The sequence below is a fragment of the Hesperophylax consimilis genome, chromosome 10, assembly GCF_061612785.1.
Source record: "Hesperophylax consimilis isolate HC1 chromosome 10, BYU_Hcon_1.0, whole genome shotgun sequence".
Lineage (NCBI taxonomy): Eukaryota > Metazoa > Arthropoda > Insecta > Trichoptera > Limnephilidae > Hesperophylax > Hesperophylax consimilis.
In genome coordinates, this window is record NC_142845.1 from 13,074,587 (window position 1) to 13,093,752 (window position 19,166).

Sequence of the window (19,166 nt, forward strand, 5' to 3'; positions counted from 1 at the left end):
GAAATAGAAATTGGATCTATAAACGTTTACAAATTTAAACGAAGGCGTTTTGGGGGTGTACGTAATTTAGTAACGAAAACGGAACACCCTTTGATGAATTATTCTAGGCGGTTGAGTTCAACGTCCTATAAACAAACACTCCGACGTAAAATAATATAAACTCCACTCGAACATTAATGAGAGGTATCGAATATTCTGAGATAACTTCAAAAGAAGGCCGTACAGCGCAGAATCTGTCTATCAAACAATATCTAGAAATAAAAAATATCTAGAAATAAAAAAATATCTAGAAATAAAAAATATCTAGAAATAAAAAATAAAACAAAACCACTGAAAATGTTCATTATTATGAAATAAAATATATTTTACATACACACATTTAAATGTGAGGTTATGTTTTACTTCCGAATCTGACACGTTGGTTGACTGGACGGGAAAATTTTATTTAGTTTTTTATAGTTTTTTGTTTACTTTTTTTTATAATTATTTCGATTTTTCTAATAAATTATTTCGATATGTACATTTCAAAAAAACATACTAAGTATGATATAGAATCATCTCCTTTGACAAATTACCACCAATATAGTAATTTATGAACATCGTTTGATATTGATGTAAAAAATATACTCTTAAACCAAGTTGCTTTCAGCCATCTTGGTTTTGTCACTTAAACTATTGAAGGGTCCTCCATTTTTGTCTACTCTTTGTTAAAAAAACTTACAGAACGCACTCGTGTCAATGAACAGTTTTTAGAATTAGAAATAAAGATCTGCCTCGAAGTAATGAAGCCGAGCCAAAAATAAGTGAATCACGCGAAGTTTCTCAGTATTTAATCACAGCCAGTTTTTGCTTTTCCTTTTACTTGACGATTTTTTTTCATAGATTAAATGGTGCACGATTCTCGTTAAAACAAGTCAGGTTTCAATTTGCGTTTTCTGAAAAATGTTAACACATTTCCACGTTATTTTTCGCATTCAATCTAAATATTTCGGTCTCAAATAATTTCTCATTCCATATTCACAAAAGAAAGAAAACTGTCCTATATTAAACACTCATCCGTAAATAATAAGTCGAAACCTTTTATTTTCGGGCTACGCCATTATTGGGTATCTTTGTATCTTTTATATTCTTGACAGTTTTCACTCAAATCGGAACATTTTCACAGTTCGCACATATATAAATATCTAATTTATACGGCACGTGATAGTCGTCTTTTTATGGTATTTTAACCACTTTTCAGTAATTTGAAAGCTTGGTAAAGTAATTGAACAAAAAAAGATTACTGCTTTATTGACAGCGTTTGATATTTCCACCGCTTTCCTTTATATGTGTGATTTGTTGAAATAAAATCGTTACTGTGATTATTAAATATCATGTTCTTTATTTGATACATCCAAGCTTTACATGTATTTCTTTTACTTCGAAAAATCTTTAACACTAAATAATTATTCATGATGTGTTTGCGTTGGGACGACCCCCTGTCAACCCACCTTCCACAATTAAGCATGGTGTGTTTGCTTTGGGCCGACCCCCTGTCAACCCACCTTCCACAATTAAGCATGGTTTGTTTGCGTTGGGACGACCCCCATGTCAACCCACCTTCCACAACTAATCATGAATCATGGTGTGTTTGCTTTGGGCCGACCCCCTGTCAACCCACCTTCCACAATTAAGCATGGTGTGTTTGCGTTGGGACGACCCCCTTTCAACCCACCTTCCACAATTAAGCACGGTGTGTTTGCTTGGGACGACCCCCATGTCAACCCACCTTCCACAACTGGAATTCTAAGTTCGCGACGTCTATAAATATCAATTTTAATTTTTTTCATGCAGCATGCGACAGTCGACTTTTTAAATACCTTTCAGTAATGAAATTTGGAATGTAATTTAACGGAGAAATTAAAAATTTACTGATTACACTACTTTATCGATAGTATTTGATGTGTCCGTTTCAACGCTTTCCACTGTCAAAGTGATTTATTTATTGAAATAAAATCGTTACATTGATAATATCGTGTTCTTTATTTGGACATGCGAGCGTTACATGTGTTTGTTTTACCTCGAAAAAGCTTCGACACTTAATAATGAATCATGGTGAGTTTGCGTTGGGTTTCGGGACTAACCCCTGTCTACCCGCCTCTCCCATTTTTCCACCCGGGTTTCCATTGAGCTGCGCGGCTTGAGAATGGCCGAGCGGCCCGAGCTTAGAAGCCACGAATTTTCCGACCCGTGTTCGGTGTTAGTTCAATCCGTTCATTCTCATTCCGTTTATTCCGTTCACGTTGTCACGGTTCTCCGGTCCCTCCGCGCCTCTCGATTCCTCAGTCGTTGAGTCGCCCTCGCTTTGAGTAGACGTGTCGTGCATTTCCCGCATCGTTTGTGAATCGAGAATAGTGTCTTCAGGCAAATCGATAAAACGTATTTTATACTTTGTGAAAGTGTGTCGAATTGAGAAAATACAAAAGTGAATTATTTTATATTATGGATTTTGTGACAATGCTCGAGTTTCGCCTGACCGCTGACCTAAGCTATTTAAAGTGATTTTTTTTATTCAGCCATCATATTTGCAGTTTCATTTTCAACATAAATTGGTAAGGAATATCACACTGTTATTTAAAAAAAAGTTTTTTTTGTGTTTTTATCATAGAAATCGTTTTATTTTATCAAAATAACTTTAATAACTAGTGGCTCTATACTTTTTATGACAGCATTATGTAATAATTGATACATTATTCACATGTCAAAGCCTTAGCGAACTGGTTTGCAAGATTATTTTCTATTAGACATTTATCTTTGCAAAGTATTACCCAATATGTTTATTTAATTGTAATTTATTACGTTAGTCATTATCATAATATTATTATTTTGTTTTATTTTTCCTGAAGACACATCGATGCTGACATCAATATTTATCATGTTCAATTTTTAAACCTTATGCTGGTAGTTACGATTTTTAATTAATTTGTTCAATAATTAAATTTTGTTAGAAATAATATCATATTTTCCTTTAAAAAATGTTCTCAATTAAGATTTTAACGTCGTATTATTTGTTGTTTATTGGGGTGTTGCGCCGTGTTTCGTTTCCTTCTTCTTTAACCAACGTTACGGAAAGCCTTGCACTCTACGTCTGCCGTGAAGCTGAAGAAGCTTAAAGCAGTTCAACACTATTTTTCATTCTTTAGATTCTTGATAATATTATTGTTCACTGAAAAAATCATATTTGCTCCCTGACACAGTTTCAAATCGAATTCAATAACCACCTGAATAAATATTGTAATTTTTAATGATTCACGATGTTTTGATCAATGTTTTATTTATTTGTTGGGTTATTCCGTAATAATTACGCAGTTTTCAACAACGCTCCGATGTATTCTCGATAGTAACGTCATTACGCTACGTCACCATGATAATTGTTAGATACTATTATATAGGTACGCATTTTTTGGAAATAATAATAATAGTATGTTTTCGTCAAGATCAAGAACAAAAATAAGTATTATTGTGTGGGTTATTAGAATGATGTCACACTTTGTAGTGGTGTGATCAGTTAAGCGTAATAATCATCACTGTATTATAATCACGTATATTTACAATGAGTACAAATAATAATATATTGTCCAAGCGTTATTGTATCCAAGCGATAAGGCTTATCATGTTTGTTGTGCGTACTTTTTGTGAGTCTAGCGCGTAGGTGCGCGTAGGAAATATTAATTTTTTAAATTATAATAATTCACGCGCAGTTGCAAGCAATGCATCTGTGTGCTCACACGATGAGCACACAGATGCATTGCTTGTATAAAGAATACAAACTTGCTATTGGACCACAGAAAAAAAAATCCAGAGAAATTGGAAAAACATATACGGAAAATACATTTAAAAAAAATTGTATAACTAAAATTTATAAATTTCCATTTTGATCAACGTTTACATTTGCTGTCCCTTTTTCTATAATATTATAATTAAGAGTAATTTAGACAAGAGGCTGATTCTCAGTGACGTTTTTCAAAGACATCACCGCCGAAAATGCATTACAAATGCAGCAATACCCCTTAAGAGGAAACTGCAAGCCAAAAATGTGCATATTCTTGGTATACCTTATATTGTAGGTAATAGGCATTAAAATCGCTTGTCAAACGAAGTCTAGAAACGTTCGATTTCAAGCACAAAAGTGGTTTTTATTTATTTTGTAAATAATTTTATCAGAAAGCAAAAAAGTTAATCAAGTGAAACTGTCACAGATAATCTTAGATATAAAATTGTATATTTTTTAAGTTGTTTCCTTTACGCGTTCATACATTTCTATTGAAAAAAATATTTTTTAGTAGTTTACATTTATATTTTTTATTGAGTAATTTATTTGTTTATTTGTATTCTACTCAAGCGAAGCGATAGGAAAACCTTCAATTTATCTAAAGCATATTTTTTGGTATTAATAACGTACACCAATTTATTATAAAGATTAATCAAAATAGTGATTTGGCGTTAAGCTTCGCCTTAATCCTTAATTTTTTTAATAATATTAGCATAGCTTTGTAAATAGGGAAAAGCGCTAAGTAGACACACGGTCACTGTTGATTTTTGACAGCGAAAATTAACGTTCCACGCATTGACCACAAAGATAAATATTAAAGTTAATGTTTCTATTGCTCTATTATTTGTCTTAAATAATGGTATTTCTTCTTAATTGTGGTGATTTTGGCACGAGCATTTCCAAGATTTCCTTGTGCGCCAGTTCGACGGATTCGCTTTCCCGGTATGTCTGTGGATCGGACGGCCATTTAATCAAATGAAGCCACTCACATGGCTTCCCAAATCAGCTTCCAGGCGATGATTATTATTATTGTTCCGAGTTCCCACATTCCTCCTCGCGGAATTCGACATCTTGAGAATCCCAAGTGGAAATTGGCTCGCTCCCAAGCAATAATTCATAAGTATTATTAATGCCGATTTTGAAATTTTTTACGTCGATCACGATTCTACCCAATAACAATAAATAATTATTAAACCACGTAGATATTGTTTATGGTACAACACATGAAAGACTACACGTGCCTTCTTTGTTCCAACATCATCTGTAAACATTACGGTTAAACTTGCGTTGTTTTATTTGCAAATTGACTTTCTTATCTGTAACAACCTCTGCACGCTTAACAAATTGTGTCCTGGGATGCTCTCCTTACTTATTATTATCAATTTGATAAACACCCACAAGTCCATGAAGTTTTTCCAATCAGGAAATGTGTTGGATTTTGAGTCACGTTTGTATTCCAGCGCGCTAGCGGTTTTAATAATTTTATGTAACATTTACAACAGATAACACCATTATTTTTATTTTTAAAGATTTCCCCGTTTAATAAATCTCCCGCATGTGATGTGCCAACCTGCCTAACTCTGTCAATTGGTAGTCTAGACGCTATGACTAACATGACGTATCACCTGGCTACATAAATTTGGGATTTTCGTAGAAAGCTTCGCCACAGTCCAAGAATTGGTTTATTCTATGATTTCACCCGGAGCCAACACATGAGACATCATTCTTCGGCCTTGAATGATTTGGTTTTGGTTCATTCGAGCATATGTATTTTATTTTAGTATTGGAATCACAGATACGATGCGCGAAAATTCGTGTAAATACTGTGCCTAAATAAACTTCATATTAAATTTATGATATTTACTTTACAAGACTTAAAATCACAGTAAAATTTATAAGGTAATGCTTAAAATAATAATTGATAAAATTTATTTTCCCCGTTGCAATTTCGCATGCCAGACACGTTTTAAGTGTATAAATTAAGTCAACTTTATGCGTGGGATGTATTTTTCCAGCAATATGCACTTCCTATAATAACTGTTAGGTGTCCTTGGTAATTGATTGAAAATTTCCTCGTTCACTGACTCTACGCTGAACTCCCGTGCCCCTTGGCATTACATTGACGATTTGTTTATGCTGCGGCTTGTGGACACTACCTACACCTACAGCTTACATGGATAAAATAAAACACGAATAATCAAACACCTTCCTGTGGCCTTTTGGGCAGGTCTTGTATAGAAGCACAGCATTCGTAAAAGACAACTGTAATTCCGAGAAAAATCGTTGGGACTGTGTAAACATTTTTCAACGACTACACTCTCTTTATCTGTAACGAGGAATAAGGTACGCGATCACGGATAGAATTTTATTGCAGTCTGGCAATAAAACGAATTTCTCACGAGTGTTTGAATAGTGCAGTTGCTGCTAACATGCAGCATGCATAATGGTTGCATAAAATTTCATGTAAACTTTTCCATTGCCGCCATGCAACGCTGCATTCAGTCGTTTGATCGTGCCAGGAGTCTTGATCGTCACTTGTTCATGATCGATAACAGGTAATTGTTATTCTAGTAATAAACTAGTATTTTTAATTTGTCATTGGATTTCAGTCATATATATCCAGCTGTAAAAGTAACCGACCTTCATTGATTGTATCACAGTGCTGACGACGATTTCATTTGTAATTATGTTATATATCAGGTGATCGGGATATAATATAACTGTAGTTTTAACACTTAAAACTACATTATATTTCTTTATCATTTAGTGCTGGGAAGTCTACCAAGTCTGCGGATAGATTTGTCTAAAGATTAGTTTGTCGGTCGTTAGTAAATTTGCTCCCCGATAGCAAAGAACAATTAAAGATAAAGGTAAGGCATGAAATCCGAGTAAGATAAGACGCAAATAACTTTATTTTAACGTCCTATCTTTTCAGGTGAACAGTTTAATTGTCCAGAAACTTATTTTACAAGAGAGCGGTCAGATGATATCAACCTGTGTTTTCTGTTCGTTTACTAACCTTGATTTTTGGCATAATACGTACGCAAATAATAGCCAGCAGCCAGCATCATCTTGTCGTGTTTTTACGTATATGGTGCAAGTAACCTTGAGGCATATACTAATTAGCATACAAAAACACCGATTTCGCGAACAACAGCCGTTATTTTGCAGGTTATATAATAAAAAATAAATTATGTAGCCATTAAATACACACGATCTTAATAGTCTTGTACTTTTCCTCCTGCCATGTTTTTCACGTTTGTCGATTAAGCTGGTGTTAAGTTAGCTTGGAGACCTCTCGTTTCTTGATGAAATTTATCCATCTTCCGATGTGATGTTTCGTATCCATTGTAAGCATTTTGAACTTTGTATGCATTGATCGATTGATTACCAGCTTTTTATTTGGACACAATGTATGTTAGGATGTATCCACCGCATGTACTATTATTAGTTCCACATGAATAACTGTCATAAAATAAAATAGTATTTCATTTAACCCTTCAGGTTTTAAAATATTTTTACCGACAAGTCCCAACGATATGGTGAATTTTCTTGGAATTTCGGAATGCTCCCGAGATATCTAAAATGTGCTACAAATTACTTATTTTTGAAGTTGTCGTTAAAATAAATACTATTTTAGAAACTAGACTAAATTATCTTTGAGTTATTTGCATTTGAAAAAAACGGGACATTTTGACTCGGAACGTTAATAATTTTGAAAGAATTCGATATGTGTAAAACATATTCCTTTTTTCTAGGTAATTAGTAATAAAACTATCACTTAACTTTTTATGCCGTTTATACAATAAAACAAATATAAATATTTTTTTGACTTTCAATTGTTAATGAAAAAATGCCGCCAATTCGGAATCATGCACTTCGACAATTTAAAAAAAAAATATTCATGAAATAATGTATAAATATTTTATACGAACTGTGAACAATAATTATTTATCTTTCCATTGACGAACATATTACATATCTTTATAGAAAAGAAGCTTTATAGAAAAAAAGATAAAAATACTTTTATAATGTATTGACGCCCCGGTCAGATCTGTCCTTCAGAGGCTATAATGGAATATGATGTTTGTGGCTAGTAATGTCCTTCCGAGACCTGAAGGGTTAAGTTAATAAATAAAAACAAAATTTGGCAAACGAAATTTAAACGTCCCACGAAAGTAAAATTCCATTAGGTAGGTACCCTATTTTACCCTATATCGCACGATTAATTTATATTTCATATCTCATTATTTGATTAAAATGTCTTTAATGAATTATAGAATACACGCTGTCCCTTCTAGTTCGCGACGATACTTATCGTCAATTCGAAGGGTTCTTGCGATGAATCTGTTAGCAAGCCAAAGGTTTCTTATGAAAGTTGACCGTATTTCCAGTGTTAGGACGTCCATCGATACCTTTGCCACGTTACAGAAGGAATCGACGAGAGAAAGTTGTGCCGTGATGCTCGGTTTCCGCAGCCATTGCAAATCCAAAACATGAATAACATTAAAGCAAATGAATACAAACTCGCGATCTCGGTAGATTTTCAATACGGTGTCACAATTCGGCTTATTTACTTGTAACACATAGATAAGAATGGGGCTTGCTATCATTTTGTTTACGTTTAAAATAGTGGTTGCAATGTTTATTGAAAAGATTCCACGCTAAAGCACTTAACCTAGTATTATTGATACAGTTTGGTAACCTAAATGACTTCAAAGCGATTGGAGATTTACAATAATATTTTACTCAGCGTAAAGTTCGCATGGTAATTAATACCTGTCCCTTTTTATCTCGCTTCAGACATGGGTTAACATAACAAATGAGATTTTTTATGAATTACATTATTATGGGTGAGGCACAGTGCTGTCTCACTAGGAAATCCTGTGTTGAGTAATAAATACAAACCTACCAATGACGGTGTAAATTAATATGTATGAATACATAAGACACTAAGTATTTACAACAACAAAAAACAGACAATAAAGTTTGAGTCGTGATGTCAAGTTATGAAAATAGATTCAAGAAGTTACCTATTAACTCCCACCTATGTATTTTAAGATCCTCTCGTCCTACACTGAGTTTTGTAACTCATTGGGATTGCTCTAGCAAGAAAAAAAAGGAATAAAAAAAATTAGTTCTGAGGGCTATCGTAAGTATGTCCGGAATCCTAACACTGCATTGGATGTTTTATTGTTGATGGATTGTATTTATAGTGGACACATTCGCACAAAAAGTTGGGAGAAAGTTAAGTTTGTTCTTTGGAAAGGAATATGGAAAGTTTCGCGATTTATTAGTAGACGTTCCTTTGTATCAGTCCTGTGTATCCTATTGTCGCGACCGTAGTCTGTTCCTGGTTGCACCAGCGCGCGCTGTCTGTTCCTACCTCTGAAAGCTCCGTTGTAAGTTCTCTTTCGGTTGCACGCGTTATGAGAAGTTACAGTTGAAAGGTTATAGCGGAGCTATCAGCGGTATGCCTGGTGGCCAGCCCATGAGCCAAAGGCTTTTTATCAAATCTGGATTCGCGGAACGTATCAACATTGATAAGCGAAGCAATGATGTGATTTTCCCCAGTCGGTTGGTTTGAAGGATAATACATGTGTTGGTCTTTCTCGCTTCATTCGCGGTTCACGGCCTTTCTCCACTTGGCTACTGCGCAATCCGGTTTTTAAACGGAATGATGTCACTAGCGACCTGCAATGTTTACTATAATTGCTGTCTTTTATTGGCAGAATTCTCGTAATAATTGATAAGAACTGCGGAACTAATTTTTTTTGGCAGAAAAGGTCATTATGCACTTGAACTAACAGAAGCTTCAGATAATCATCTGGTCACACTAAACAAATCTCGAACGTCGGGCTCTGGCGCCATGTAATTTGCACTTAATAAAAAAAACGGCTGATTAAAATAAACCTAACTGGGCAAGTTATGTTGTGTGTTGTTTTTTCTTAGTTACCTCGTTATGTTATTTTTAAAATCATAAAAAAGAGTCTTTTTTGCACCACATAATAATATTAGATACTAATGAAATCACCTTATTCGACGATTTATGGAGCTTCTATTATTATTAGGTCCTATTATTCTGTTTATTTGATTGTTGATTGTTCATTGTCACTGTCGATTAAACATTTTCGAAGTGATGGAGAAATCGAATAGATAAGCGACTTCAATTATTTCACTCGCGGTGAACATACATGGTTCCAACGAAGATAATTAAAAATGCACGTAGAATGGTGTTGCCATCGGTATAATATTAAATCGATGGGCGTTGCCATATATAAGCATATTTTACAGTGGTGGGTAGATACCTAAACACCATCGAGCTTTAAGCCACGTACCGACCTGACAATCTGTGTTAAAAGAAAGTTTTAAAAGAACACATAGTTTCCCTGTAAAGTTGTATTTACGTTGTACGTCACCACAAGATTTCAATTTTCATATTAATTATGTAATTATAGTACCGTGGTTGCACTTATTGTTGCAGTGCGTTACACCAGTGTTCTACTTGTGGTTAACAGAACTAAGACGCCTGCTTTAGGACTCTAGGAACTTTCTACCAGAATTTCAACAATCTTCTTTTCATATTGAAACGATAAATAATTACTGAAAATATGTAGCATCTTGTCTTGTTTTATGACACTGAATATTTAAAGCTTCACAGATCGTGATGGAAATAACTCTGGGAATGTGTTTGCGTTGATCTAAAAAATTCGGACAGAAACGATTGTGCAAGTTTTATAGCATTAGAGCTCACCCTTCAATGGGAACACATTCTATACTTTATTACGTCGATGTTTATAGTAAGATTATTATGAAGTAGCGCGCGTGTGGAAAATGAAATAGAAAGACGTAAATACATATATAATATAGACGTTTTCATCAAGAAAACGTGAACGACATAATTAATTTTGTGGCCGTTGGCGACGCTAGAAGATATCATTGTGTGGATGGATACAAAAACATTTTGGAATTTTGTTAGTACGGGCTACAAAGATAAGTATATCAATCTGTTCCGTACGTAGTTATTACTATTACTTATTACGGTGGGTGCCTGTCCTTATATTTCACAACGTAATATGCCGTAACATTGTACAGGGTTTTCCAATAAGAGGTGTTATTTTGAATAGCCCGCTATTTCGGTAGATGTTACTTTTGAAGCTGTCATTTTTTTGACATTTGACAAGTAGAAACTACGCCATTAATAAAAATGGAACGATACACGCTTCAACAATGCATTGAAATTATTAAAATTCACTTGAGTGAATCAAATGCAAATCATCTTGAGTGATGAGGCCCATTTCCACCTCGGTGGCTTCGTCAACAAGCAAAATTGTCGCATCTGGGGCTCGGAAAACCCAAGAGTTATTATTGAAAAGCCTATCTATCCTCAACATGTGACTGTTTGGCGCGGTTTATGGTCAGGCGGAGCCATTGGACCTTACTTTTTCGAAAATGAGGCTGGAGCAACAGTTACGGTGAATGGATTGCGCTATCGAGAGATGATTAATGATTTTTTATGGCCGGAATTGGATGGTATTGATCTGGACAACGTTTACTTTCAACAAGACGGCGCTACGTGCCACACAAGCAACGAAACCATTGATCTTTTACGATTGAATATCAAAATAACACCTCTTATTGGAAAACCCTGTATATGGTCGTAATTCGTAATATCAAAAGGTTATCTAATCTCTAAATTCATAAGACACAGTTGTCACAATATTTTGGCGTCAATTAGATAAATACCAGTCATTGCCAGATTGATTACGATTTAATTATTAATCATAGGTTATAAGGTTATTCCCTATCCTCGAGCAATAATAATAATAATAACCGGAATTGTGTTGTCATCGTTAATTATTAACATAATTGTATAATTTATAAACCCGGTTTTTGTAATAACCACATCAAGGGCACTACAATTTTATTTATCAAGTTGGCATTCGATGTTCGTATTTTTAGATGCTTTTAGAGCGTTTCGTGGTAAAATCAATACTCATACAACATTTACACCCAAAACTTGTGGTTTCCGAATGTAAACACTTTTTACCTAATATTATGATTAGTAAACTCTATAACACTCATTTATTAAGAGAACTAAAAACGGGACACTGCAACCTCAAGAGGCACGTACCGACAGTCATACAGCTGATGAAAGTTGAAAATGTTGCAGAAAATTCAATAATAATTTATGTTTTTTTTTTGGGGTGTTATTCCGTGTTGCGCTAACTCCTTCTTTAGCCAACACATCTGCCCTGATGATGGACACTGTAACGTTGGCTAAAGAAGGAGTTAGCGCAACACGGCAAAACCCCCCAAAAACAAATAACAAAAATACTTTTGGCCGTGAAAATCTTAAATCAAAATAATTTATGGTTTAAGACACGTTGTGGAACCACGAGATATACCCAACGAACCTTATTGAAGGGACTGGGTTAAATTCTGGAGATAATTTATACATCTGAGACAGCACAATGGGCCCATCGGCTGAGTGCTTACAGGTTACAGGAGTTATATGAGAGGTTTCGACGTAGGACAGTTGTTCAGGGTTGTTCTAGGCTCCAGCCTGCATAGTGAAGATTTGCCCTGATGAGAGTCAACTTCCCATAAGAGAAGATTTACCCTGTTACTGTTATCTTCAGACTGGTCTGAACAGCTTAAGATTACACGTTTTTCTGTATTTTTTTAATGTTTTCGTCCCAAACATATAACAAACTCATAAAGTTTAATCGGAATATTACATTTAAATTCTACCACTAATTGCCATTTTATAAAAAACACACGCTTTTGAACTATTTTAAGAAGTATTTTTAAAGAAAATGCCGTGATTTTTTTGCATTATGTCATATATTCTTCAGCAGTGAATAGTAGGATTAATTATGGCGATCTCTAATTTAATCTGCCATTTGACGTAATTAACATGTTAAAGATACAACAATTAAATAATAATAATTTGATCGTTTTACACAGCTCTCCATTATACGAGTAAATCAAGGCCAATGATACGGACAATGTTGTGAATGCTCGACTGACTTCGGTGACAATGTTCAAAACGCGAAACGAAGTAAACATTTATGGGTATTCAGTAAACGTCGAGTATAAAGGCCAACACAGTGCAGAATTTAAACCAAACCTTCCTTTGTAAACGCCTAGTCACTAACATCCAAGATGGCTGCCCATCTTGCTTAAACATTTTCATCTTCAATTTTTGCATGAAGGATTTGGTATTACTTATTAACTTAAGTTCTCGCAAATTTACAAGAACAAAAACGAACATTTTTTTTCCAAATCATTGTCATCCTTACTAAAAAATGTTGTGTAAATATTACGCGGCGCGTAAGGTCATAACAGTGAAAAACTTGACTTATTATCACTTAAAAAAAGTTTGGTTAAAACGGTCTTAAACAAGGCTCAAGGCCTGCTCTACCACACCAGCCTTGAACGGGAGTGTAAGAATCTAGTTAGTAAAACGGTTTGTGTGTATAAAAAACACACCATAAATAAAATCACAATATATCTATAATAGCACTAGCCAAAGATGAAAATGTAGGAAAAATCTATATTAAAAATGAATGAGGTGGTCGATAGCTTTGTTTGGTAAAATGCTCGGCTAGGGCACGTTAGAAACTCACAGAGGGTACCGACGTACTTCCTCTTAGAGCAATGCATGATTAGTGAAATAACCTTTATATCTTTTTTCAACTAATTAAAACCATATGTATGTACATCTCCCGGTAGAGGCGCTGTCAGTGATAGGGCATTTGTAATACAAGAAGGTTTTGATTTATCGAACGCGTAAGGCCGCTGTTGCTGTTAACTCGTCAACAGTTTGTACGGTTTTCCTCCTAACAACTTTAATTGTTCGTATGACCTCGACAACGGCGAAGATAAGAGATTGAACCAGTCACCAGTGCCACACCACCTTGCTGACAGCAGCTGTTATCGTATATTATTAGTATATAAAATTATTATTCATTTAATTATACCGTGGTCCATATTATGTCACTATTGGATGGCCGATGAAAGATTATTGTCGTAAATCTAAGTAAATAGGGATCTTCCAAATATTATTATTATTATGTATGAACCAACATCGATTCTGAATATTTTTCTATGTTATTCGTGCATTTTTTTTTGAAAAATCTATTGAGAAAGAACAGTTGCTTCGTTCCTTTTCCATAATCCTGGTTCGGCTGGCGCAAATTTTGCCCTGTGTATACACAGCCTTATAGTGCGTATAAACACGCGAGCCGAACTACTGAGCTGAACCACGACTAATGGGAAAGGAGCGAAGCAAACACAAATTTCGCTAAACGCCGCATGCGGTTGCTTCGTTCCTTTCCCGTAATTTGGGGCTCGTGTGTATACGCACTATAACGCTTCCTGTGCTTTCGAAAACAAGTACTTCAAAACGTTAATATTTCTTTAGTGGCGATAATAATATTATAGGTAATAAATAATAAATAATAAATATAAAATATGCTTACAGATGTGCAATACCAGTGACTTCCTTAACAATAGTTGAACCCGTGTTGAAAACAATAGGTAATAAAGATTAACGAGAAATTCCAGCCAACTTTTATTATTTTCAACTTTTATTTTTAAACTCGACAACCAAAATTTACACATCTTCGGATCTACCGGATCTGCCCTGATGATGGACACTGCAACGCTGTCCGAAACGTCGGCTAAAGAAGGAGTTAGCGCAACACGGCATAACACCCCAAAAACAAACAACAAAAATGCTTTTGGCCGTGAGAATCTAAAAACTTACCTAACTTTTATTATTATTTTTTTAACAACATTCAAATTTTTTTAAATTTTAATTTTACATAAATATTAAATATATATGACGCTTTTTAACGAAGTACATTATTACAGTAAAACAAAATAAGTTTGTTATTTTTACTCGTAAATCGGGCCTATTTTGAAGTGACGCCATACAATTTTTATCAGATGACGTCACCGTAGAAGTTGTCAATTTCTCCTCGAGATATCTCGATAGCATTCAGATGACGTCAGAGTGAAGCCGGACCGTTTAAATCGGTTGATTTTTTAATATTTTTTCCAATATATACAAGTGAATCGACGTTTGTTGCACTATATTCTATACCTATATGGAATATTTATTTTTTTAAATCGAAATATTTTCAATTGGAATTCTTTTTCACAATTTACAGATGTGCAATATCGGTCACTAAATTTTCATAAAAATAATTGAGTTCCTGTTCAAAATAGTAGATATTAAACATCTGTTATTTGAGTGACTATTGACCTCGACACGATTCCTGATTTCCCGGAGTTTCCCCGAAATTATAAGCACAATTAACGTTATTTATGTCACCCTATTATATTCACCGAATAGCTTCTTAGTTTTTGTTGATAAAATATCACACAGTCAAAGAGGGCGCCTTGAATCACGTTGTCAGCGAAACGCAAAATTTTCCCGAGGGCGGGAAAAGGTATGGCGCCGGTGTTGCCATGTTCCCGCCTGATTGAAAACCGGCGGGAAGTTTTCCGCGGTCGGCGCCATTAGCGGACAACCTTGATGCGTAACATCTTAAGTATTTGTATTTGGAATTCATTCCCCCACCCAATCATCTATGGACCCTGATCATCTGTATTGCCACGTCACTGGATAAAAGTTCCTACGCATTTTTATTTCATGATTTTATTCACATTAATTTGTGTTTGGAATTATTTCTTTCATCTAACCTTGTATGGACTGGCACGTCACAGGATAGTTCCTACAAGTATTATTCTTATTTATTTACAACTATTAGAAGAACTGCCGTTTTTTTATGCGGCGGGAAAAGGGGATGTGGGTAGTTTTTCGAAATCTCGTGCCGACAGTGACCTTTCTGTCACAGATAAGAACAAATTTTGAAATTTTCAGCGAAACAGTGGAGTAGTTTTTGAGTCTATAGGGCACACACATACGAACATTGCCTTTATTTATGGTATAGATAAATAGATTTGGAATTCCTTCTCCTACCTTACTATATAAAATGGACCTTGATCTATAAGCATCACAGAATAAAAGTTCCTACGCATTATTATTTCACGGTTTTATTCCTATTTAGTTGGTTGGTATATTTCGCAGAGTCCAAATGGTCATGGCCCACTTTCGATGCGATCACTAAGTGATAGAGTAGTCTTTGTCCTCTAAATCTATTTAGTAGTAGCTTGCCAAACGAAATAATCCAGAAGAAATGCCAGTGAAGCAACTCGGAGCGCATAAACCAACCAGTGGGGATTCCGATCCTTGAATTCTGAGTGCTTTGCGAAGGTCTGCGTCTGGTTTGTACCGCTTTTCAAAAATTCAATTACATATTATTATTTCACTCCGTAAGATGTGATAGTAGCAGGGAGCGAAAGAATTGGCCTTCGAAATGGGGTAATATTACAAGCGCGTCATCATAATAGGTAGGTACCCATCTACATCTTTCAAAAAGACGTAACTAGGGTTTCTTAGTTTTGAGGAAAAGCACCTTTCAAAGAAAATCTCGCAATTTTCCCGTTTGAAAATAGATGATTGTCAAATATAAGAGTATATTTCTTTATTATTTAACCCTTCAGGCCTCGCAAGGACATTACTAGCCACAAACATCATATTCCATTAAAGTCTCTGAAGGACAGATCTGACCGGGGTGTCCATGCACTATAAAAGTATTTTTTATCTTTATTTCTATAATTCGTGGATATGTGATTTGTTCTTCGTTGGAAAGATAAATAATTGTTCTTTTCCATTTACCTCAAATATTTATACATGTTTACATGGTTACAAAAAAAATGTCATAGGGTATAATTACAAATTGGTGGGATTTGTTCATTTACAGTTGAAAGTTAAAAAAAAATCAATATTTTTTTATTGTATAAATGGCATAAAAATTAAAGTGACAGTTATCTTACTAATTCCCTATACATAAGAAATGTGTTTTCTAAATATTGAGTTCTTTCAAAATACATAAGAAATGTGTTTTCTAAATATTGAGTTCTTTCAAAATTATGGACGTTTCGAGTCATAATATCCGGGTAAGTTTTTTTGTTAGTAACAATCATGAAATTCATGTTTAATATTAAAAAAATATTTTTTAGAAATATCTATGTTTATTTCAAATACAAACATTTCAAAGATAATTCTATCTAGTTTCTAAAATGGTAATTCTATTTACGACAATTTCAAAAATAAGAAATTTGTAGCATATTTTAGATACCTCGGGAGCATTCAGAAATTTCATGAAATTTCACCGTATCGTTGGGACTTGTACGTAAAAATATTTTAAAACCTAAAGAGTTAAAGAAAGTTTGTTCGACACTTGTCATATAGAAATAACAAAACGCCTCATCATGAAGAGTGACAATACAAAATTACCCAATTTATGATCCAGGCGAAGATTAATGGAAGACCATAGTTTGGTATGAAGTTCAAGATTTCCTTTATGGTAGCCAACCTCCGATTAGAAAGACCAGAAGAATAAGATAATATACTCTCTGAAAGCTGTATCTCCAATGTCTCCATTTAAAATAGTCGCCATTAATTTTGTCTGCACCTCTTTTGTCCGCTGCAGAAATCGTTGCACACAATGCCGAGTTGAATTTAATTCAATTAATTGAATGCATCCGAACATTGATCAGGAGGAATGCGATATGGCACAGCTTCAGTTGGCTCGACATTTATTGACAAGGAAGTCGAACGCGACGAAAAAACATCGATCTCATTATAAGTTCGCGCAAGCAGACTGCACAAATATATTCAACTTTACCCAGCTACTGGGAACCGATCGACAGCTCACTAATGAAGCATTATTTCCTGTGCCCGGTCGTCAGACTCGCAACACATTATTATATCACCTAAAGCTTGACACACTTACATAGCGTAGCCATTGTAGATTTGGTGGAGACGAAAAATCTTATGTAAAGAATTGTTTATGTCTGTCAAGCTATGGTCTATTATGGGAAGTTGCATGAAGAATAACTAATTCATAATAATAAGGGAACAGCTAAGTTTGACTATTTATATTTGAAGATACATTTGTATTTTCCTTTTTTCCTTCTCGCGCCGAATATTGAACATAGGCCTTCCTTGACAGGTCTCAAGTTGTGCTGATTTTTGGCGTAGTGTCTTCGGCAACCTCTGTTTCAAATTAAAAGGAAAAATCCTTGCCAACGATGCCATTGGCTGATATTGGAATCGCCACGGTCGTATATAGTTGTACCACATACCCAGAAAATACTTATTAGAGTTTTGAGATTGTGATCGTAATATCAGCCACTTTTGTCTTAATCCTTACGTATCTGTATCTGTATTTCTGTCTCACAAGAAGATGCCTAGCGTGACTCTGTCCATAGCTTATTGCTTTATGCCCATTTTTGCCATAAAGTTCTTGGTGAGAGTCCATATTGTGCTCCGAACGTGTTGTGCTTCAATTTGGGTTGTAAATTATTAGTATATATAATTGAAGTAATTATTTCAATCAAATTGAATCAACTAACAACCAATCGTAACTCTCATTTTGATTGGTATAAGCTTCGACTTTAATTCCCGTTTTATCAATTTCAGTCGTTTTTGTTCTAATCTAAATTCATCCACACTGATTTGTTTCAGTGTCTTAATTTGGGAGGCGGGTTTGGGTACCGCCGCCCCAGGAACGATTTATTGGATAACCAACACCTCTGCCGTAGGTCACCCCAAGTTACGTTTGGTGATTTAGCAGGGGTGCACGGGTTCATCGAGTGAGGATGTGTTCAGGATGCGGCTGTCCACCAGCTGCGTGGCGTGCCAGATCGGGAGAGTCTGGTTTGGGGAGACCCTTTTGACCTCTCCAGCTGGTCTCTCGACCCATTGTCTTGCGCCGCAGTGGGAGGGATATATTCATATGTCCGTCACTCCTGGATACCCTGATGCCCAATCCTCACACCCTTTACCTTCCAAGAACTTCCTCTCCTTCCTTTCCTTAAAAAATACCCTCCACACAGCATCCCAAAAGATGAAATAGGCCCTGAGGGAAATTATTTTTCTCAGAGCCTCCTATGTGGGTTTAATGTTAAAAAAGCCTAATAGAAATCAAAGCGCTTTGACTGACATCATTATTAGTTTTTTTTAGCATGCCATAAAAAGACGATTGACAAATTAGTGCTTGAAATTAATTATTGGCCAATTGATTAAATCGTAGACATCGTGCTATTCGAGATTATTATCATTACTTTTTGTTCACAGTATATTTAATATATTTTTTACCGCTTGAATAGCAGGCAGCAGGTATATTTTTAGACTCCAAACAACATCAACACGTTCTTGATGCAGCTGGGACTATCACAGACTGGATTACTATTATCAATAAATTTTAATCTT

At 35.0% G+C, this 19,166-nt stretch overlaps 1 protein-coding gene across 1 annotated transcript in view; it reads left to right on the forward strand.

Moving 5' to 3' along the window:
* Positions 1–2,307: 2,307 nt before the first annotated feature.
* Ip6k (Inositol hexakisphosphate kinase) overlaps positions 2,308–19,166 on the forward strand; it is a 51,858-nt gene continuing 34,999 nt past the window's right edge. The window contains exon 1 of the mRNA XM_089636603.1: positions 2,308–2,591. The gene's annotated coding sequence lies outside the window, so the exon portion shown is untranslated. The remainder of the gene's footprint in view (positions 2,592–19,166) is intronic.